Here is a 23,995-nt window from a genome sequence, read left to right as displayed (position 1 = left end):
GTAACATGCAAAATATATGTTAATCAGCTGTTTATGTTAACAGTAAGGCTTCTGGTCAGCAGGAGACTTAGTAGTTAAGTTTCAGGGGAGTCAAAACTTATACACACACTTTTTACTGTGCAAGGGGTTGGCATTGTTCAAGAGTTAATTGTATACACAAAGAAAAGGAAAATGCTAACTCAGAAAGATAGCTGCCTCCTTACGTCACAGCAGCATTATTTATAAGAGGCAAGACGTGGAAATAACCTAAGCATCCACCGAAGAATGAATGGATAAGGAAGTTGTGGTGTACCAATATAATGGAACATTACTCACCATAAAAAAAAAAAAAAAAAAAAAAAAACCTAGAAAATCCTGTCTTTTGTAACAACATGGTTGGACCTTTAGGACATTATGCTAAGTGAACTAAGTCAGGCAGATAGTCAAATACTGTCTGATCTCACTTATGTGTAGAAACAAACACACACACACACACACACACAACCCAAAGTGATAGATAAAGAGACTAGACTTGTGGTTACCTGAGGATTGGGTGTAGGGACTGGAAGAACTGGAGGACATCAAAAGATACAAACTTCCAGTTATAACAAAAATAAGCACTAGGAATGTACTGTACAACTAGAGCTTACACCGTTGTATAATACATGGGGAAATTTTTAAGACAGTAAAGCCTGAGTTCTCATCACAAATAAAAAGATTTTTTTCTCTTTTTTAGCTTTTTCTTTTTACTGTATCTAAATGAGATGATGGATGACAACTAAACCCACTGTGGTCATTTCACAATAAATGTAAGTCAAACCATGATGCTGTACACCTGTAAGTGATACATGTCAATTTTATCTCAATACACTGAGGGTAAGGGAGGGGAGAAAGTGATAAATATATAATATACACATATACAATTACAACTGTCCAGTTTAAAATTTGGATAATTTATTAATTACAATGTGGTATGAATTTGGAAACATTGATCTAAAGCAACGTTTTCCAAATTATATTCCACAGACACAGACGTGCAAGATAAACTAGCACAAGATAAGCTACTGTGGGCAGGGGATAGAATTTGATAACCAAGAACGGGTAAGGAATGCTGTTAATTCTATCCTCCCTTTGAAAATTCACAACGTGCATGAACATACAAAAAGCACGGAGAAGTCTCCGTACCCTGCAGCAAAGATCCACCTATTTGACTTGGTTTAATCTGGTGTTTATTAAATTGGGCATTTGTTCCTGAAACTTTGTATCACATAATCCCTATTTATCTGAGAGGCAATATACCTTTAGCCTGATGGAGAAGACAATGCTGCCTGTGTCTGAACCCCGACGGCTCTGCCATTTCGTAGCCAGCATTTTCTTCATCAACACAACGGATATGGTAATAACAATACCTACCTACATGCAAAGTGTTTATGACTTTGCCATGAGTGGCTTATAAGGGTTGATTAACATTCAGCAGAACCAGTGTTCTGAGACACACTTTGGGAAACACTGGCAGAGAAACTAACCCGTTAGTGTTCTGGGGGCTCCTGCCTAAGAGATAATCACAGACTAGTTGGACAGAGGTATGTAACAATCCGGGGAACCTGGGTGACCCAGTCCATTAGTGTCCAACCCTTGGTTTCAGCTCAGGTCATGATCTTGGGGGTCATGGATCAAGCCCACATCTGGCCCAATGCTCAGCATGGAGTCTGCTTGGGTTCTCTCTCCCTTTGCCCCTCTCCTCGACAGAACACGTGCTCTGTCTCAAACAAATTAAAAAAAAAAAAAGAAAAGAAAAAAAGACCAGGCTCAAGGATATTGCAACAGTTTAGCTAAACAGAGAAAAAAGGAGCAGTTAACACAAGAGAAAAGAAAAACAGGTTTAAAAGTACTTCAAATATAGCTAAATTATCAGGTGCGACATTTACAGAAAGTTTAGGCATGGCAAAAAGGGGGAAAAAAGGACATTAGGTGTGTGGGATGAGAAAGCCAAAGGTGGTAGCAAATACCCTTGAGATGGACACGAGAGAAGCAGAAGCGTATTCTGCGAGGGGACTTGGGTGGTTAAATCTCTCTTGGACTTGATCTCAGGAGGTGGGGGACAGAAACTGCTCTGGGAGACCTGAGTAATGGGTAGCCTTTAGCGTTAGTTACAGGAATGGTCGGGCTCACCCTTCGAGAGAGTCAACAGGAAGGGAAAAGGCCTGTACTAAGATGCAGGATGGGGTTTTCTCTCTCCCCTTCCCAAAAGGAGATCCGTGTGGGGACTCTGGGAAAGTCAGGCTGTGACACGGCAGGCTCCGTTCCATTCAAAATCCCATTTGCTCCCTCAGCCTTCCCCCTCTCCCCACTTGAGGACAGAAGCCTGGGATTCCTGTCAGGTAGGAAGGTTTCAGTCGCTTCTCCCTCTTCCATGCTGGCCAGAGGATTGCCGAGCTCCACACTCCTCCATGAGACTATGAAATGGGTGCTTGACCCAGGAAAATCTTTCATAGCTATATTTATAAGCCCCTACATTTTCATTTTCAATATTCATTATGCTCAAAAGCTCTCACCCTATCCCCGATGCCCTTCGCATCCTTATCCCACTCTTGGCTTAAGCGCACCCCTGAGCTTCATGAACTGAGGGATAAGAATGTAGTTCAGGACGGGTTAAAGGTCAGAATGTGTAAATATGCACACTGCTTGGTAATAAAGAACACTTTTTTTTTTTCCTTCTTGCTATGCCCATGTCAAAGTGACTGCCTCAAAACCACCACAACAAAATATCCTACATGGAGCAACGACTCTGTCAGCTGAAATCCCCAGGTCGTGTTACCTCCTCGAATTAGCTGCCGTCTCTCTCTCCTGCAGCTGAAAACCGAACCAGATATGCATCAGCCATGTCCCTCCCTACAGGAGGGCCTTGCTCTCTTCCTGCTGACTTTCCGCTTTCAGCCTAACTGTCCCAACCCAGAAGAGACATCTGCAGCAGTGTGACCCTGAAAGCCCACAGAGTCAGAGCTTGCAGTGTTGCCCCCGGGGCATCTCCCAGCCAGAGGCCGGACACAAAGGCGCATCACTGTTTGCCAAGACCAGGGCCCAACCCAGGGCCCAGCGTTCGGACACCCTCCTCCTCTCGGGCTGCACCCCCATCTACTACGATTTCCTCAGCAGGGGAAGGCTCCCTGCTCCAAAAACTCCTCCCTTAAAAAGCTTCACTCAGAAACTGAAGCCGTGCATCCCACAATTGGATAAAAGGCAAAAAGGCCATGATCCTGAAGACGGTAAACAACGTTTTCTCACCTGGAAGCTTGAATGGCCCTTCGCTGAGACGTGACTGTAAGCCAACAGGGCAGACGGCCGAAAGAGCCTGGAGGGAGGAGAGACGGGGCCGTCAGGGGGCTGCCCAAAGATAAACTGCTTCTACCCCACGAAAGCGACCTCCAGTACCTTGGCTACGTGCCAGCACTGCACTGTACTGGCTCTACAGACATCATCTCCTTTCATTCTCAGAAGTGACCCAGTGAAGGGGCATTACATTTACCCATTACAGAGACGCCAGCTGACTTTCAGGTGTTTGTCTGAGACCACACTGCCCATAAAACGGCACGGGTTTTCCGTGGTTTCCCTGATAACCATGGCGGCGCACAGGTGCTACGAGCCTGGCTCGGGAGGGCAAGTGTGGCTCATTCCCACCACCCACTGGACGAGCCCTGGCGGCCATGGCAGCTTCCAGGGCACAGTCAGCTGTCCAATGCAACGCAACAGTGCGCTGATAAACTGGGGGGCAGGACACGCTCCTGCCGGGGATAGGCAAAGAGGCAGCCCCACGTACCTGCGAAGCCCATCCTGGGACACAAGGTTCCCCTCCGCAAGGCGAAGCGGATCTGTAGAGCCGCAAGGAACCGCGGGAAGTTCCATGCGCACTGCACTCAGGGACGGGGCGGGGCTTCTCTAAGCCACGCCCACACCCTGTTCTCAGGTCAGGCTGCCCCAGGGTGCCCCAGGGTAGTCTGGGCAATGTATTGTCCTGTGCAGAGCGAAGAGAAGCCTGGGCAACAGCTACGCTAACCACTGCATCTTTCTTTTCTGGCTCCAGCCTCTGCCCTTTCCCCACGCCGGAGTTCTTTCCTTCTCATGCAGAAAAATAAAACCACTCGGCGAGTGGTCTTCCTAGTATTTTTATTTTACACGAACCCCACAGTTTTTAAACTTAAAAGCCAAGCGTTTGTTAATTTGGGTTTTTGATTTCACCCAACTTTGGGGTAGGGCTGCCAGAGAAAATCCGAGTCGCCCGGTTACGTTCGAATTTCAGGTAAATGACAAATGCCTTTTTAGTATAGGTCCCCAAAACTGCCGAGGGTGTAAGTATGCTAAAAATTCTATGTCCGTGATCTGATTCGGATTGAGCTGAGCATCCAGTATATTTACGTGATAAGTCTGGCCAGCCGCACACTGGGAACACAGGGGCCTGTTTTCTGATCTCCTCAAGCAGGGTAGTGTCAGGGGGGAAATGTGTGTGTCCCTGCGAGATGGGAGACTACGTTAATATTTCACATCATCGTCCCCCACACAAAAATATGCACACATTTCCTAAATGTTTTTAAAGGAAGCATAATAGGGGCATTTTTTCTGCACAATCCGCGGAGTTGGATACTGTCAGGAATTGATTTGGAACAAATGAAACTGTCATATATTGTGTAAGGTGGGAAGCACGCATTTCTGTAAGAATAGTTACCGCAAGCCACTCTCTCCTAACTGTGTTTCAGTCACTGACTTTCAGACCATGTAGACACCAGGGAATTCAACCAAAGAAAATTCAGCAAAGCTCCAGCGGTCCCTCGTCACACACAGACACGTTGGCGCTTGTGCAAGCAAGCAGAATGGCACAGTGCTCTGGAGGGAGGTATCCCCTCTTTGTGTGAACCTGGACAAGTTACTTCACGCCTCTACACCTCAGTGAAGGATCTGGCACAAAAATAAACACACCGTGATATGAACTCTTTTGGTCAGGATTGGTGACTGAACTGAGTGGCAGATGTGACAGTCTCTAAGCAGTTTAGATCCGCGGGGACAGCGCTGGCCTTGGTAGCACACAGACTAGATCCACTGAGACAAAGGAATCGGCTACTCCCCCTTCTGAGACAGACATGCCTGAGTGAGAACATGGGACCGCAGTGGAGCATTTCCAACAGGTTGTTCATAAAAGCAAAAGGGCCATGTTTGGGAACGACTGTACCTTGCCTCATCTATGTCGTTAGCCCCGTTCTAGAGACGTCTCTGCCCTAGACTCAGGAGGGCATCCAGGCAGAGCAGCAGGGCCCGCTGCAAACAAGGAGATCTAATCCGCGTGACAGCTTTCCCCAAAGCTGCACCAGAGCCAGCCTTACCCAACGTCTGGGACCTCCCGCCACTCCCATCCCTTCCCGAAGCATCTTCCCTGCCCCCGATCTGATTAATATTCCTTCCATTTTGCACTTCTCCCTCGGGATCGAAGTTGCCATAGTCACAGCAGCTGCCTCCTGCGTGATAATCCTGTGACCGCTCACTGCTAACCCGGACCTCCAAACCCACTTTCATTCTCTTTATCCTTTCTTTTTAAGTGTGTGTTTGTGTGTGTGTGCACGCACACGCACACGCACACCCAAGTACAAGAATCTGAGACGGAAGATAACTTTAGCCTCGAGAGAAACGTTGATTTCTCTTAGAACTAATGGGCTCTTTTTCGCCTGTCTCGCTAACACAATCAGGGCCCATTCTAAGTTTGCCTCTATTGTGCTCAAAGAGTCACCCAGGAAAGAGCCTTTAGGCCTCATTCAAAGTCCCCTGGACAGTAAAGGACAACAATAGGACATTTTTTTAATCTGTCATCAACTAGGGCCTCTATGACGCCCACTTTCCTGCACAGCGCCCAGGTGGGGGTTCCCGCGTGGGCCCCTCTGCCCACATTCTACCCCAACGAAGAAGAAAACAGACAAAGATCCTCTGAAGGACTGACTCTTCTTCTTCTTTTTTTTTTTTTTAAGACTTTATTTATTTATTTGTCAGAGAGAGAGAGCAAGTACAGGCAGACAGAGTGGCAAGGAGAGGCAGAGGGAGAAGCAGGCTCCCTGCAAGGAGCCCGATGTGGGACTCCATCCCAGGACGCTTGGATCATGACCTGAGCCGAAGGCAGCCGCTTAACCGACTGAGCCACCCAGCTGTCCCTGGACTGACTCTTCTAAGAAGCGTCAGAGATAACCCCTTGCATTCTATCATCCCTAGAGCCACAGGCCCTCTCAGGTGGGCATCACGCACCAAGAGCTGTACACGTTTAAACGAGCTTCCTGCACGACCAGCGTATCTTTAGATGTGCTGCAGTGACCCAAACAAGCAGCGAACAAAGTCCCAGAGTCTCCGGCGCGCACCCTACATTTTTCTAGGAATTACGGGCGGGTACAAGGAGCAGGTCCGCCTCTGCCTTCAAAGGGCTGACAACACTAGACGGTCCCCCGTGGGCCTCCAGGTCGGTGAGTTTCTCCAGTTTGGGGAAGAGCGGTTTCCCACTAGGTCGGCTTCACCATGGTGGCCACCCTGTGACCCAGCGGACTGCAGCCTGTGACCGCTGGAGGGGAAGGACCTCAGCAGAGAAGGCTCTCCACAGTTGAGAATTTAACCTTGGGAATCTCAGGGGACCGGCACCCCTGATTCACCGCTCGTAGTCCTGATTTCCACGCCACCTCTGTGAGGCATAAATTCCTCCAGGTCTCCTTTCTTCAGTTTCTCAGTTTCTCTTCATCCCTGTTCCTGGAGAGCTGGGCCCCTGTTCGGGTGCAGAGGACAGGAATGCGACAAAGAAAGGAGGATAACTGACTCCGGGTCCTGCTTTGTTTGTAACCAAGACTGCTGACTTAACCATTGCTCTCGGGACTGGGGAGAAAAGGGAAGGAATAAACGTAAGGAGTCACGATGTCAGGCATCTGACCCAAACTCCCTCTTCCTTCCTGCTATAGGAAAAGTCAAGGTCAAAAGCAAAACCAGGTTGGAAGGGCGAACAGAAGAAAACATCAGGCAAAAACCAGGAGCAGTTAACCCTCCTTAAGCAAATGTTAAATACACTTATTATAGCAATAAATAACAACGCAGACGAAGTGTACATGGTGTAAACACCTTTAATACAATTCTAATTTTGTCTTTGCTTCAAGAGCCGCCGATTGTTATGGCAACAAAACAGAAAAACAGATCACGGTATTAATTTCATATCTCGGCTTCATTTGCTCCACATTTGTGATACAACACACGCATAACAAAGAGACCGGGCCCAGCCAAAGCAGGGAAAACACTCCTGCCACACAAGGGCACAACAGAGCACCCTCTCGGCCTTGAGTTCTGTTCAGCAAAAAATAAATAATAATTTTCCACCAGGAATAGAAGTTTGGCGGCCCACACAATCCACCATTTGATTGCTAACACTTGAGCAGCGTATGGTTCTGTCCTTGCCAGCCCAATGATACGATGGACAACGGGAACAGGCAGCAGAGCCTCTCCCCCAGAAAGTTGTCCACAAGGTTTTTAGCTGAGGAACTTTAAACTTGGCTGACCATGTGCCTGGGCCCCCGTTGTAGCCCCCCAACCCCCACCCAGCTCACTTTGTACTTCACGACCAGAGTGATGTTTTCAGAACAAAAATCGGTAGAATCTTCCTTGGATAGAAACTTTCCAAGATCTAGCAAAGCGGAACATTCTCAGGACCTGTGACCCAGGCACGCCCTTCTTGAGTATGGAACTTTTGCTCATGTCTCCAAGGAAGTATGAAACAAGGAAGGAAGAAACTCATCCTTCCCATATTGTTTACAGCAGAAAAAATTTAGAAGCCATCTACTTTTCTATCAACAAGAGAAAAGATGGATTATGAGTATTAGAAGTCATACTGTGTGTATCTTACCATAGGTTTTTTACAGTAAATAAATTAAAAGGACAACCCAGGAGTCCCTGTGGTGCTGGGGCTGTTCTGCATCTCGACTTTATCAGTGTCGGAATTCTGGGTGTGACCTTGTGCCATAATTTTGTACAACTTAGGAAAATAATCCATGAAGAGGAATAAGTTTGGGAACAGGGGCGAGTGGGGGCAAGTAGATCAGTCAGAACACAGGGACGTCGAGCTGCCTTCCAGGTTATACATTCCCGACTTGACGCCTGGTACTTCCTGTCCACTGAGTACTTGATCCTTGGGGTGATGGCCCCCTACAGATGTCTGGGTCCTAATCCCTGGAAACTGCCAATATGATATATCCCATAGCAAAGGGGAATTAAGGTTGCAAAGGGAATTAAGATTGATCATCAACTGATCTTACACAAGGAGATAACCTTGAATTATCTGGGCAGGCCCAGGGAAGTCACGGGATCCTTAAATGTGGAAGAGGAAGGCAGAAAAGTCAGTGCCAGAACTGTGCAATGTGAGACCGACCGCCATTGCTGGTTCTGAGGATGGAAGGAGGCCACAAGCCAGGGAATGTGCACCTTCTAGAAATTAGGGAAGGCAAGGAAAAGATCCTCCCCTAGAACCTTCACAAAGGAATACAACTCTGCCAACAGAGTTTAGCCAGTGAGCCCTATTTTGGACTTTTTACCTCAAAACTTAATGATAATAGTTTCATGTTCTTTAAGCCAGTATATTTATGGTAATTTATTACAGCAACAATAGGAAACTAATAGAATCTTTAATGGGTAGTAGGGCCACTGGTTTGGGAAGGAGTTGGGCCAAGTCCCTGTCAAGTCCCAAATCTCTCACTGAGGAAGGGAAGCCTGGATGGATAAGAAGGAAATTAGAGACAACGCAAAACTGGAACTGAAAAACAAATCGGAGAGTAAGCCCATTCCCCCACCACTATCAACATCAGACAACAGGAAACAGTAGAAACCTCCCTTAGAGGGAAACATAGCAATTGGCCCCCAGGAATGTTGGGCAAACTATTGTCTTCTCTGGCCTCACATACTGAACTACTCCACCCCTGGCCTAAGATAGAGGTCCAAGGCCCTCCCTCTTCATGGGTTGCCTCAGTAGGGCCTCATTTTGGGAAAAAGAGATCTGACCATCCCAAGAATTCCCAGAAGATGGAATTCCAAGCTATTTCTTTCACAACAAAGATAGCATTTGGTATCGCCGTGTATTTTCACATTGTGTGAAGCCCTGTTGGTTGGATAGATCTTAGTGTGCTTGTCTTAGAGGGAGAGAACACCAATTTCCCATCTCTCCACATTTCTTCAGGACCCACCATGGTATATATCCCATATTCATGCCCAGATTGGATCTAGAGGCCATCCGTGTCTGGGGAAAGTAGACAGAACGGGGAAACCAACACTTAGAATATGGTAAATCCATAGATCACAGAGCTTTGAAAGGCCTGGACTCAGTCTCGAAGTGGTTGGCTCCAAAACTAGGAGATCAGAGATCAGCGTTCTGGGTGTGGGTCAAAGAAGCTTGGGTGATCTGTTCCTCCAAACGTCCTAGTTTATGAGGACCATCATAAATGCTAGAACAACAGAACAAAAACCAGGAGTGGATGAGAAAGAAGAAACAAAGGCAAAGACAAATGAGTAAAGATAAATATCAACAGAAATGAAGTGAGAACCCCAAATTCAATTCTACATACTCTGAGCTGTGGAGAAGCCAACGGGAGAAGGGACGCTTACCCAGATCAAACCAGCCACTCAGTAAAAAACAATTAGACACTATTCAAGGATAAGACAAAGAAATTCTCACAAGATAAGAACCTTCTGATCAATGTCCTCAAAAGCTTCCTTCTAGGACACAGTAATGACTTCCTTGGGACTTAGTATAGGCGGGTGGCTTCACACCAATATGAAACTTAGCCACTCAAGAGCCATAATGCACTGGCCTTACGGTATGCAGTTTCTAGTGGCTCTGGCTAAATTCTAAGAACTATTTCAGCTCATTTAGATGTATGGAAAGACCATGGATCTGTCAGTGATCGTTATTGAATATTGTTTCCAACTAGCTTCAAGACACCACATAAAGTCATTTCTGATAATTTTTCTTTTTACATTCATCCCAAATAGTAAAGAAAGAAAGAAAAAAAATAGTAAAGAAAGAAAAAAAGAAAGAAAGATAGAAAGAAAGAAAAAAACCAGAAGTACAGACTTCATCTTCAATGAAATGAAAGGATTTTTGTAACAGAATGACACAAAGCAAAGGAAAAAAGGAAATGGAAAATGACCAAGCTGGGTGCAGGAAGGTCACACCTAAGGGCTCACAGAAAAGAGTTGGGTTAAGAAGAAAGATTTACCATGAAGCCAGAAAGTCCCCAGGACCAGAGGCACAGGTGCAGTGAAAGGCAGGGAAAAGTGAAGAAATAAAAGCAAGCATTTGTGTTCGGAAATCTGTAGGAGGAGGACATAGACTCCCAGGCCCTAAGTCCACCCATTCTGGTAACATATGCTCCCCACCCCCCAGGAATAGTAGGACCTTGAACCAGAGAGGGGAAGCCCAGCTGCTGGGCCTTGAGGAGGGGGTGGTGGAGGGCCTAGCACCAGACACAGGGAGGTGAATGGAGCTTGCATACTGGCAGGGGAGACAACCCACCCTCGGTTCCTTCCCGGCTCCAGAACTCCAGCAAATAGGGGGAACTTCCATGGTAGGGAATAGAAGATACTTCTCTTGAGAAGTAACAGATACACCTTCAAGAAAAGAAAGACCCACAGATAACGACACATGGGGGGCTCCAAGGAGAAAGCCCACTGGCCACCGATCCCACCCCCAGTACAGCTCCCAAGGCAGGCAGCCCCCCAGGGGCCCACAGAGCACCAAGCAATGGCTTGTATTGCAGTCACTCTTAAATATGAATGGACAGGAAGGGGCTTCCAGGCTTTGGAGGAACATCTTCAACGTGAAAGCGAGGTAGCCAAACAAACAGAACTTGGGGAAAATAGAAATTTCAAGGCATAGAAGAAAACTTAGGGGAGAAAACTGCCTATAAATAAAATCTGCAACTGGATAGGAAAAATCTAAACAGACGATCGAATAACGCAGTTATTAACTCCAGGAAAAATAAAAGTTGAACGACAAATAAAATATTGTCACGGTACATTACTTGACTCAGCAATGAACAATATTCACAGAGTCACCCCAGAAAATATGGAAGAAAGAGCCAATAAAACATGTGCTATACCCAGAGTGGGAGGATAGGAAACGAGACAGGTGTAAGGAAGTAAAATTCCTCATCTTCTACGCAACTGACAAATCACGATACAGAATATTTATATTATTTAGGAAAGTGGCATTAAATACTACCAGAAATAATAAAAACAATGGAGCCATCTGGGTGGCTCAGTGGGTTAAAGACTCTGTGTTCGGCTCAGGTTATGATCTCAGGGTCCTGGGATTGAGCCCCAAATGGGACTCTCTGCTCAGCAGGGAGCCTGCTTTCCCCTCTCTCTCTGCCTGCCTCTCTGCCTACTTGTGATCTCTGGCTGTCAAATAAACAAATAAAATCTTTAAAAATAGTAATAATAAAGACAATGAAAATTATTCTTTAAGGAAGAAGATGAAATAACAATAGGAGCCAGAGGAGTCCCTTTTTTTAATTTATTTAAATTTTTAGTTTTCATTTAACTTGTTTGACAATGTGCATGCTTTCCTCAGATAAAATAAAAATTGATTTAAGAAACCTAATGTGTCTCTCAGCCACATGTGAAAGGTGTTAAGTGATGGTCAATTTACAATTGTGTCACCTAGGATTCAGCCGTTTGACCCAGCCAGCGCGGTAGGGACGTGGAGTTCCCACAATCCGCTGAGCTGGGGAATGGAGGGCACGTCTTGTAGCACTAAGTGGGGGCTCCATGAAGGCGGGGATCATGCCAGTTACATCGCCTTAGCACGACCGCCACAACTGCCACAGTAAATAATCATAGTGAACGTCGTTGTTATTTGCCACTTGCTATGTGCCAAGCATTTTCTATATAGCAAGCCATTTAATCCTGCCAATAGTCCACTGTGAGCCCCCATTCTGTAGCTGAGACAACTGAGGGTCGCACAGGGCAACTAATTCATGCGACATTCCCACCTAGTAAGGGGTGAAGCCGGGATTTGATTGCAGTCTGACACCCTCCCTCTCGATGACTGTGTGCAAAATAAATACTTATGGAAGGACGATGGTGTGGCCAAAGGCAGGAGAGAAAAACAATTAACAGGAAGAGGGGGGAAAAAGGAAAGGCCAACTCTCCATAGGAAATAATTTGGAATCTGATGTAATGCAAAAAACAAAAACAAAAACAAAAACAAAAAAACCTCCAAAATTCCACCCCAGAGAGCAGGAGTGTAGCCACTGTAGCCTGGAGAAAGCTGGAGGCACATCTCTGCAAAAGATGCTTCCTGAGGATCAAAACCCAACACCTGTAGACTGGCTAGCTTTGGGCAACGCTGCTTCCTGGCGTCTTCTCTAAAATCACCTCACTGCAAAATGTAGCTGAATTAATGACCAACACAGCTCATTCCATGAGGGGGACGCTGTAGGACCATGGGCACCTGACCTCATGGAACTTACCGTCTAGACCCCGAGACAACGTCTGAGAGCGTAATCCCAGACTTCGCTTTCAACAATAGTAATTAGGGGTGTGTGGGTGGCTCAGTGGGTTAAGCCTCTGCCTTCAGCTCAGGTCATGATCCCAGGGTCCGCATCAGGCTCTCTACTCAGCAGGGAGCCTGTTCCCTTCCTCTCTCTGCCTGCCTCTCTGCCTACTTGTGATCTGTCTGTCAAATAAATAAATAAAATCTTTGAAAAAAAAAAAAAAAGAACTTGAAGGTCACATTTACATTAAAAAAAAATAGTAATCAACACACAGATGATAAAACAGGAGTTCTCAGCTCCACCCACCTGCCATCCAGGACCTGGGCAACCCCAGCCTGAGAACCTCTCTCATGCACTCCTGAGCACCGTCCTCGGCCACTATGGGCTGGCCATGGTCCACCTCTCCCACTCACCTCCAGCGGCCAGTAGGTCAGCTGCCCACAAACTCCCCCAGTCACTCTGCTGATGTGGGAACCACAGGGTCCGAGCAGGTGCTCTTCTCTCTTCCGTCTGCCCCCCCTGCCGCTCCCAGGCAGGCCCTCCAGCATCGATCCACACGGGGACAGGTGGCTGATCACCCCAGGGGGCCACTTTGGCTCCTGGTGCCCCTCAGATACACAGCAAAACTGTTTCACTGCTTTCTACTTGCAGCCCTCGCTTTCCAGAATGTGGGCACAAATCCGCAGGGCCTTATTGGAGAATAGATCCCACCTGGCTGCAAATGGCAGGCCCTGTCTCCCTGCTCTTATTTGCTGATTTTTTTTCTCCTTAGTTCCTCGGGCCAACAGAGCCCTAGAAAGAATCCTGGGAGAGATGGGGAAGGGAGGAGTTTGAGAACAAAAACACATAACCTCTCCTTTGGGGACAAGAAGACTCTCACCCGCAGAATTGTCCAGGGGCTCCGCTGAGAAGATGTGAGCGTAACTGAGCCACAGAGGAGGACGGGATCTGGAGAAAAGTGGCGTGGAACCTTCCAGGAGAGCAGGCTCCAAGGCAGGGGTGTAATACAGCACGCGGTGCTGTGTGTGAAACTGGGTGTGCTGAGCCAGAGGGACAGGGAGGAGAGCACGAGATAAGGCTCCAGATCTTAGATCGGAAGTTCTTTTCCTCTTTTTATAAAAAAAAAGATATAAAAAAAAATTTGAGATTTATTTGAGAATAATGTGAAAGACAGAGCCCGAGCTGAGGGGGCAGGGCAGAGTGGGGGCTGGGAACCTGATGTGGGGCTCGATCCCAGGACCCTGGGATCATGACCTGAGCCGAAGGCAGAGGCTTTAACCACTGAGCCACCCAGGCGCCCAGGTTAAGTTAGTTCTAATTCTCACTAAAATGAACAGAGTTAAGTGCTTTGGGAGGCCATCCTCTTGAGGTCTAGGACTCTAGAATTCCAAACACCACAGTCGGTCCCCCACCACAGAGACACAGACGGCTGTGTAGACAGGAAGGCCCCTGGGACTACCACGGTGACAGCATGACCTCTGGGCTTCTGCCCTCTAGAGACCTAGAAATGGAATTCTGACACCCCAAGCAAATAAGCACTTGGGCCAAAGAGCTCATTTTTGACACCTGAATCCAGCCAAAATGCCTTGCCCGCTTCGGGTCAGGGCCTCTCCACAGCCTGAGCGCACCTGGCCCAGGCCATGCGCTGTACCCTTGAGGTCGGAGGGAAACCCCCTTTGGACCCCAGTCTACCTCCTGTGCACCGACCAGGAGTCTGGATGAAGACATTCCCATCACTTCTCCACAGCGCCAAGGAGTGCCCTGGTGCTAGGGCACTGGCCTGCTTCGGGTCTCCCAGGCTCTTCCCAGTGTGGGGTCCGCTGCACGCCATTAGCAAGCGAAATGGATGTGACCGATGAGTTTCGCAGCTGCTCAGAAGGATAATCGCTCTAATCTAAACCATAATGGGTGTGATGGAGAGTGTTCAGCAGCAGCCGCCCTACATGCCTGAGCACATCCACAAGCACATTCCCTGTGACCTTGTCCCTGGCCGGGCAAGCGGGGGCCCAGGGTGGCCAGAGCACTGCAGGGTCCGGTCCAGGAGGAAGGATCCACCGGCTGGCGGGTGCAGGGAGCTGACCAGGTCCTCCAGGGCGTTATGTCAAGTGAGCGCAGATTAATAACCGTGCACGTGGGGGAGGGGCGTGGGGCAGACAGGTTCCCACCAAGGATGGCAAGGGAGCTTGTGGGAGAAGCACAGGTCTTGCTCGTCGTGGTCCCTGCGGCCCTGTCCCACTGGCTTTCCTGCCTCTTAGGGCCAGGGTACACTGGCGTGGGCATCTCCACCGCTCCCCACCTACCGTACTCCCGGCCCAGTGTCTGCGCTTGCTGGACGGGGCTGGGGGTGGTGGGCAGCTCGGAGCCCACAGGGGCCCCAGCGGGGCTGTCAGCGGCCGGGGTCAGGGAGCATGGGAGGGACGCAGCGCCGCAAGCTGGGACCAGAAGGCCACAGAGGAATCCTGCCTCTCCACCTTCCACTGGGGGAGGTGGTCAGAGCCCCAACGGCGCAGACTTCCATCTGTGGCTGAGCCTGGGGGACTGGGGTTCCTTCTGGGGCTTTGGCAGAGGCTGAAGGGTCCCTGGGAAGCAGGTGATGGGGTGAGACCGGATAATGTGTCGTTGCACTGCCCCCCTTCATGGCGGTTCCAGAGACCCCAGGAATAACCTCCCCCACCCCACGTCCTCCCCCATCTCCCTGACCCTTCTGCACCCCAAGCGCTACTCCTGCCCTGGAAGGAGGAAGAGGGGCCTAGGCCTCTCTCACCTCACCCCTGGCCGCTCCCCCCAACTTGCAGCCCTGAGGAGGCTGAGCCCCCTCAGCGGTCTCTAGTCCTGCCCGTCCGCCACCTGCTCCTTCCCCCCCACCAAACGGGAGCTTTTAAAGGCATTGGCTTTAAAAGGTGGGGGGACCCCAGCCTTCCAAGTAACAAAGAATCATACAATTACTTTGCAGCTACTTGTCCTTGGTAATTTGAGCTCGTGTTGCTGTAATCACACATCCGTGCAGTTAGAGAGTCACAGGGCGTGTGTGGCCCATCCCGGACATCTGTTCCCAAGTGGAGAGAACGTCGGAGAGGGTGCCTGGCTGACGGCGGGGGGGGGGGGCCCAGACCCCGGCAGGGCTGGTGAAGGCAGGGAACACAGGGTGGTGAGTGCAGGTGAGGCAGGGGTGAGCTGGGAGGGCCCGGAGCGAGTATTTAGGGGGGCCCACAGTGCAGGGCATGCAGCCCGGTATCCGGAGTGCACTCGACCTGTGTGGGACCCCCACGCCCGGCAGCACCTCCAGAGCCCACAGGTTCCGGTACCAGTTCAGCTCTGAGGCCAGCTCTCACCTGCCCCCCAACTTCTCCGCAGCCCTGTGGGGGCAACCTTTCACTAGGTCTCAGCACACTCCTGCCTCCACCCTCCTCAGGCTGGGCCACGTCCATCCGTCCTCCACTCGACCTTCAGACGATCCTCTAAAAAGGCAAATTTGGTGCGATTACTTCCTGCCTCCCATTCACCGGCTTGGCATCGGCTTCAGGAGAAAACGCAGGGCCCTGGTGTGGCCCACGCGGTGGTCCAGCTGCCCCCACGGCGCCCGTGGGACCCACACCGTGAGATCCCCACATCCCCCACGTCTCCCGACAGCCCTGACCCTAGACCCACTGCCACTCCCTCCTCCCCCATCCCTGCAGGCCACCAACAGGAAACTTAGCGCCGCCCTGAAGGGACCCGCTTTTGAGCAGCTCTCACCCCTGCACAGCTGTCCACCTCTGTCCATACCTCCCTGGTCTTCCCCGAGTGGTCCCCTCCGCCCAGAGCCCTCTGCAGCTGCCCTCCCCTGGAGGGTCCCTGCCTCCCTGACCACTGACCGCCCCCCTCCACTGGGCTCCTTGCTTTCCTGCTCCCCCCACGAGGACTTTTCTCAGGATCCAAGCCCCAGAACGAAAGTTCCACGAGCAGGGGACTCTTCACGGCTTTCTTGCTGGGACGTCTTGTCCTTGGTTCTCAGGGAGGACTCGCTGAGTGGCCGACTGACGGGACCCTGTACGGGTCCGTGGAGGGTTTGTGTGGACTGTGCCCGTGCTCAGGGCGACGCTGCAAGATTCAGGGGTCGGCACGTTCACTGCCTCTCTTCCTCAGGCCCTCGGGTCAAGGGGTGCTTCTGTGGAGAGGCGGCTCTGAGGACAATGAGGCAGGAAGGAGGGCCCAAAGGAGGGACAGACAGGAGGCGTGTGCATGGTGTCCCGGCCCTCAGCCTGTAGGCGAACAGCAGGGCAAGCAGAGGGGCTTCTAGGTTCAGGCAGCATCTGGGTCCTGTCAGGGGGCGAGCAGGGGCTGGGGCTCCCCTGCACAAAGGTGTGGCCCCAGGAAGCCTGGCTGACAGGGCCAAGGAAGGCCTGTGGCAAATGAGGGCCAAGCCGGGGTGGGGGGTGGCGGGTCGGGAGGGGGTCCCTGGCTGACCCAGAACCCCCGGATGCCCTGGGGCACAGGTAGGATGGGGGACAAGTTGACAGAGGTCCCAGGGCACTTTGCCTGGCTACAAGGAGCGAAGGACCCCTGGTGGTGAGGCTGAGTTTTGACCTTCTCAGTCAAAGTCCTTCAAAGACCCCTCCTAGTCTGCGGGTGCTTCTCCTGCTCCTGGGGCCACTGCGGGTCCAGGCTTGCTGAAGACACCGCTGGGGATGGTCCCATCCTGGCTCAGGGGGCCTGAGGGCTCTGGGAGACTGTGAGCTCTGTCCATAGAGTCCACACCCCCCACCCTTCACCCCTCCACCCCGACCATGTCCCACCCCGGCCCTGGGATGAGTACGAATGGGAAGAAGGGAAGGGACACGGCGAACTTTCCGCAGCATTATTTCTCCACCCCACCCCCCCCCGGCTCTGCTCTGCCCCATAGGAGCCTCCACTAATCACCTGCCAGCCTTCTGGGGGGTCTCCCTCGAGGGACACCCCTGCTCCTCCCTACAAGAAGTCTGTGGACACAGTCTAGGCTCCTCTTTAAAAGGAAGACGGTAACGGTAATCCCTCACTGTACTTTGTGAAGAGCAGACTGGACTCGTCAGACTGGGCTGTCATAACGAACAGCACAGACTTAGTGACTTAATACAAAAGAGATTTCTCTCTCCCAGTTCTGGAGGCCAGAAGCCCAAACTCAAGGAGTCGGCAGGGCCATACTCCCTCTGGAGGCTCAGGGACACAGTCCTTTCTCGCCTCTTCCAGCGTCTGGAGGTCCCTGGCGTGCCTTGGTTTCATCTTCCCCCGACTTCTCCTGTGTCCGTGTGTCCTTCCCTGCCTCTCAGAAGGACACTCTCATTGGACTTAGGACCCCCCAACCCAAAATGATCTCATCTCGATTCTCCCCTTCATTGTATCTGCAGAGACCCAACTGCCAAATAAGGTCACGTTCTGAGGTTCCAAGTGGACGTGAACTTGGGGGGCCCGCTCTGCAGCCGGCTACCGCTACTGTGTGTGGGCATCAGGCTGCGTGTGCACCTCGTACCTGACCAGCTTCACAGGCCGAGGTTCTTACTCTCATGTTCGGTTAAGAAACTGAGGCTAGAAGACACGGGTTGTCCCAGGCTCCCCCCCGCCACACACACACGCATGCACACACACATGCACACACACACTGGGGCTGCCTCCAGTGTCCTTGCTTATCCCCCCCGGGCTGTGCTGTGGCTGAGATGGGGTCCTCCCAGGATGGGGTCCATAGCCAGGGAAACGGCCAGGTTCTGCCCGATGCTCTCAGCTATGGAGCTTTCTGGGTCTGTGATTGGGTGGGGGACGGGCTAGCCAACAGCCCAAACCACTAAGTATTACATAAACCCGACAGCAGAGAGGCAGGAACCCCGGAGAAGCCAGCCCCAAGAGTCGCCCCCTCTGCCAGCCACAGGGCATGAAATCCATAGGAAAGGCCACAGTTGGCGGGGTCCGCTTCTCTGCAGAGGCTGGCGGCGAGGAAAGGGCCTTTTCAAAGGTTCCCTCCATTCAAATAGCAATTGTGTCCCACCCTATGCGGGCGGCGTTTTGAGTCCTGGTTTCAAGGAAGCGTTTTTAGCGCATGGTCCTCTGAGTTTTAAAGAGGAGTCAGTCACCTAGTGGCCACACAGAGTGCACAGACGCGGAGAGAAAGGGGAGACGCCGGCCGTGCCCCCAAGCACCGATGCGGAGACATGCGGGAGGGAGGCAGAGCCGCTGACAAGGAAACGCACCCAGAACACCACACAGTGGCCCCTCGGGGGAGGCTTGTGGCTGTGATGACCTTGCAGAAGGAAAATGAAATGAGGCCAGAGCTTTCCATGGGCACGACCACCCGAGGACAGAAAGGAATGGCATCACTGGTTGAGAAGATCAAGCAGGTGTCCGACCACTTAAGCACTGAAGCCCTTCGTCTGCATTTCCCGGGTTCACGTCGAGGATGAGTCTCATGTTTCTGGAAGGAAGAATCAAAAGGAGCTCACGGTGACGCGACTGGAGAGGGCATCTGAGAATAGCTCCTCTTGAGGGCGAGCGATGAGGGGCTGAGGGTCTGGGGATCCCTGCCAGCGTGGGAGCAAGGAGCGGGAACAGCTGGCAGGCAGCCCCCCGCCCCGACCCGGGGCAAACCAGGCCAGGCCAGCTGCTGGTCACCCTTTTCTTTGGGTTCCGGTTCTAAAGTGCCAAGCAGTCTCCCAAAAAAGTCAGACACGCTTCTTGCATTCCCGGAGGAACCCAAGGGAGGCCGAGGGAGGGAGAGATTGGCCCAGCAGGTGAACAGCAGCTGGAGTCCCGTGATCTTATCTGGAAGGTGATTCTGTCGCTGCACGGGGTTGGGCTCAGTCAACCCAGGGGTCTTCCCTCCAGAAGCCAAAGACATCTTTTTTAAGATTTTATTTATTATTTAATTATTTTAGAGAGAGTGTATGAGGGAGCAGGGTGAAGGGCAGAGGGGGTAGGAGAGGAGGAGGAAGAGAAACCCACGCAGACTCCAAGCTGAGCGCAGAGCCCGAAGCTGGGCCTGATCTCACAACCCTGAAATCATGACCAAAACCAGGAGTTGGTCCTTTAAGGACCAAGCCACCCAGATGCCCCAAAGACATTCTTTTTCAATCTTTTTTTCTCCTGGAATCCTTATGTGACCCGATATTCTGATTGATTTTTCAAAACAATTTGGCTCTCCTAGAAGACGCTCACACCCTTTGGCTAGCATGTGCTAGGTGCTCCGTAAACAGTGCTCAGGAAACGCAAGAATCCTGTCACCGTCTCCAACTTCAGCCCATCTGCTAATCACTTGATGTGCATTTATTTGGGTGCAAACCTACCTGCCAGACCGTATAGGGACACAGAGATCCAGGGCACGGTCTTTGCCCTCAAGGGGCTTAGAGTCCAGGTGGGTGGCAAGACCCCATCTTGAGACAGGCGGTTGGACCCAAGGCAGCATGTCAGAGGTGCCAAATGAGTGGCGTGTACAGGCGCTGTTGGAGGTGCTCGTGGGAGGAGCGAGTCCACTGAGCTGGGGGGTTCTGGAAGATGCCCAGAGCAGGGAGAAATTGAGCTGACTTTGAATTATGATTTCCAGTGTTTTTTGTTTGGAAAAGAAAATAATTTCTTTCTGCTTCGCACACGCGCCCGAGGTGTGGTCATGGAGTCCCTCCCGTATTCAGTCTACACTCGCTCCTTTGCTGACCCAGAGTTAGACTCCCTGCCCCACGTGGCCAGTTGTCCCCTGGGCTTCTGTCCCTGGATCTCTCCTCTGAACCATAGACTTGAACACCCAACTCCCCGGGCGACATCCTCATAGGACTTCAAAGAGAACTTTCAGACTTAGTCCAAACTCAGTCTGACCCTCCCTCAGTTAGTAACACCACTGCCCTTCCAGCGAGTCAGCCCAAAAGCCTGAGCACTTGGCGCCCGCCTCCCTTTCCCTGGGATCCGCACTTGATTGTCAGCATATGGCAGGGAAGCTACTGCTTCTCACACGGCCACCATGATTCTCCCCCTGGAGTTCCGTGGTAGCTTCCACTCCTGTGTGCTACACTGTCTGCCTCTCCCCCTCTCCGCTTCTCCTCTCCCCCTCCCCGCCTCTCCCATCCCGCTCTGGGATCTGCTCTCCTGCCATCTTCCTTCTTGCAGACTCTCCGCAGCCACCTTGACCTCCTGGCTGGGCCGCTGGCTGGCCACGCATGTTCCCACCGTGGCTGCTTCCTCAATGCGGAAAAGGTGACCCCCTGCCCTGGTAGCCTCCCAATCTCGCTGGGGCCCACTGTGACCAGTTCTTTAGCGACAGAACCCCAGCATCATCCATTCTTCATACCCGTGATGCTCTCCCACACGTAGGACAACTGGTTTCCCAGCCGCTGCTCATTTCCAAGGGTGACTACCCCTCGGAGCCGGTTCCCACCTCCCCTCCCAGAGCTCGCCGGGTGCACAGTTGGGCCGAGACACACACAGCAGCTCCGCCCACCCCTGCCCGCACCCTGCTCTGCCTCTCGACAGCACAGCCCCCCGCTTCTAGCATTCCGGGCAGATGTACTCACCGTGTTTACCGTGTCTTGTCTGGGCCCCGGCCCCCTGCTAGAATGTAAGCTTCGGGGAGGCGGGGTTTCTGTTTCTTCGTTTGGTCTCATTTATTGTACCCCAACAGCGACCCCAAGGCCATGGAGCAGGAGCCGGGCGCTGAGCCTGGGCGGCCTCTCCCTGTCCATCAAGGCTGGACACACGTTACCCAACGATATCATTTCCTCTGCACGCAGAACCCTCGCAAGTTCAGTCCTTTAATTCCCATGTGACAGAGCGGAAACAGAGGTTCCAGAAGTTTAAGCCGCACCCTCCAAGCCACGTGGCGAACGTGTGACAGAGTGGGGTCCGAGTAGGACCCAAAGCCCCAGGCTGTCCCGCTTCTGCCAGCTTGTGACATGTCTGCCTCCGCGGGGGCCATGGGACCCAGGGCTCAGCCTCCCAGGCTGGAAATAAGGGGACAGTCTCGGCGACATTTCAGGAGGACTTCAATCCCTAATGGGGCGGCATGAGTTATTTTTAAAAACAACGGAAGCAGAGCTGAAACTCATTTCACCCTGAAATAACGGTACCAGGAGGTTCTAACAAAAACTGAGGGCGGAGGAGGTTTCTCTGCAGGGACCGCTGGCTTCTTCATCAGCCCCGGCTGCGGAGGAGGCCACACGCTCTTTTGGTGGGGTAAGAAAGGGAAATCGCTGTTTCTGTTTTCACAGCAAGTAGGTTAGCCACAGGGCCAGGACCAAAACTAGGGACGCTGCAGGGGCACAGTCCTTTAAATGTCCAGGTCTAGATTTTGGCTCAGGTCATGATCTCTGGGGGGTGAGATCGAGCCCCGTGTCAGACTCCACACTGGGCATGGAGCCTGCTTGAGATTCTCTCTCTCCCTCGGCCTCTGCCCCTCCCCTGCTCGCTCACCTGCTCTCTCTCTCTCAGATAAATATTTAAAAATAAATAACTAATAAAAATAAAACTGGGACGTCCGATTCCAAGCCCCAGCCCTCATAATATAGCGACTCCACACACGTTAGTCTTCTCGCGGAGCTGGTTCTAATTCAGTTCAAGGGTAGATCATATGTTAAATTAATGTGACTCTGGGATGATAGGAGACACTCAATACATTATAAAGCCCCAGTAATCTGGAACTGGCTGGAACCCTGGAGGCTATGGGGCCGGAGGCTCTCTGCTGTGTGCACATCTCATTCATTCACGGGCCCAGTGGACTGGTCTGGGGAGGGCTGGGGCATAGAGACATTCTAAAAGCTTCTGAGTTTTATTGTTTTTTTCAAAGATTCCACTTATTTATCTGACAGAGAGAGAGATCACAAGTAGGCAGGCAGAGGGGGAAGCAGACTGCCTGCTGAGCAGAAAGCCCGATGCAGGGCTCGATCCCAGGACCCTGAGACCATGACCCGAGCCGAAGGCAGAGGCCTAACCCACTGAGCCACCCAGGCACCCCAGCTTCTGAGTTTTTACATGAGGGTCTGATGCTGGAGACTTTTAAGGGCTATTCCTCCGTTAGCACAGAGCATGCAGGAATGACCTACGGACCCAGGCATGACTCCCAGGCCACTGATCTTTGTTCTGTGCCACACTCCCTCCCGGCCCGGCGATCCACTAGTGAAGAAATATCATTGCAAGGGGCTGGCAAAGTGGAGCCTATTTGGAATTTTCTTCCAAAGAGCCTTAACGTCCCCTTGGCCCCTGACTGTCCGTGTGAGAGACTGACATTATTGCCCCCTTCTACTGTTCTGGGAAACTGAGGAGCTGACCTTTCAAGTCTTAGGAGGCAGCAAAGCCGGATGGTAAAGCCAGATGGTAAAGCCCGCTGGTTGTGGACACTGACGGCCTGCGTTCCGTGTGGCTCTGCCCTCTCTTGCTGTGTGATCTTGGGGAAATCACTGAACCCCTCTGAGCTCTGGATCTGCCATGAGTTGTGTGGGAAATAATGGGATAATGAGTTCTCCGAGCATTAAGGGGCCCGGGCCACGTGAACACTTGCTGAACAAGCACACGTGCTGTTAGGACCAAGCGCTTCCCTATCACTTGTCCGCTGAGCAGCCAGCGGTAGTGACAGATGATTTACAAAGGAGAACGCTGACACCAGAAGTCAAGGACTTCCCCAAGATCCCACGACAGGCCAGGAGACGCGTCTGGGACCAGCGCGCCCTCCTGGACACTCCCCTCTGGCCCGGGGCTTCCCACAAGCACTCCAGGAACTCCGGTGTGCGATCGCTCTCCCCAGGCCCTGTTCACGCTAATGGGCTACTTTTAATGAGACTGGGAAATCAGCACTTTGTCGGGACTCCTGTGTGGCAAGCACATGAAAGGCGAGATGGAATCCACTGGCCCAATAAACTCAGACCCCCGGAAGGAACGTAATTAGAGTCGTGAATCCTGGAAACAGTGGTTGCTTCACATAATCCCACGATCGGGGGCCAGGACAGAAAGAGCTGATTTGCAGATGAGTGCAAACTGCTTAGCCATGGACTTACTGTCCAGTAAGAGACTGTCCATCTTGTTTATGGGGGGATGATCACCCTCGATCACCAGGAGCAGCAGCCTGGGCCACCACGGGAGGCTGGCCCCCCCAGCCCCAGCTGGGCCTTGGGACAACCGTGATGAAGGGACCAGCTCTGGAATCAGTGAGAACGAATGGGATGAAGGCCACCAGGGAAATGGGGCGGGGAGAAATGGTCTCCCATTCCCCACGGGTCTCTCTTCCAATAAGATTTGTTCATGCTGCATTCATTTCCCCTGACAAGCAACCGCCAGAGACAGCGGAAAGAAGCCGGAGCGGGGGAGGGGGAATATTTGACCAAGGAGAGTAACCAACACGCTCCCAGCATGGCAGTGGGAGGCCTGGCCAGTAACTGCCTGGGTGACAGGAGTGTGTCCCTGGCCCTCCCTGAAACTGTCTCCTTCATAAAGTGACCAGGTTAGACCAAGCTCTGAAGTTCTCTGAGGCTGTGGCCCCTCACCGGGGAGCG

This window comes from Meles meles, chromosome 7 (genome assembly GCF_922984935.1).
Source record: "Meles meles chromosome 7, mMelMel3.1 paternal haplotype, whole genome shotgun sequence".
Taxonomy (NCBI): domain Eukaryota; kingdom Metazoa; phylum Chordata; class Mammalia; order Carnivora; family Mustelidae; genus Meles; species Meles meles.
The sequence above is the reverse complement of the archived record's forward strand: the minus strand, read 5'-3'. Positions refer to the sequence as shown.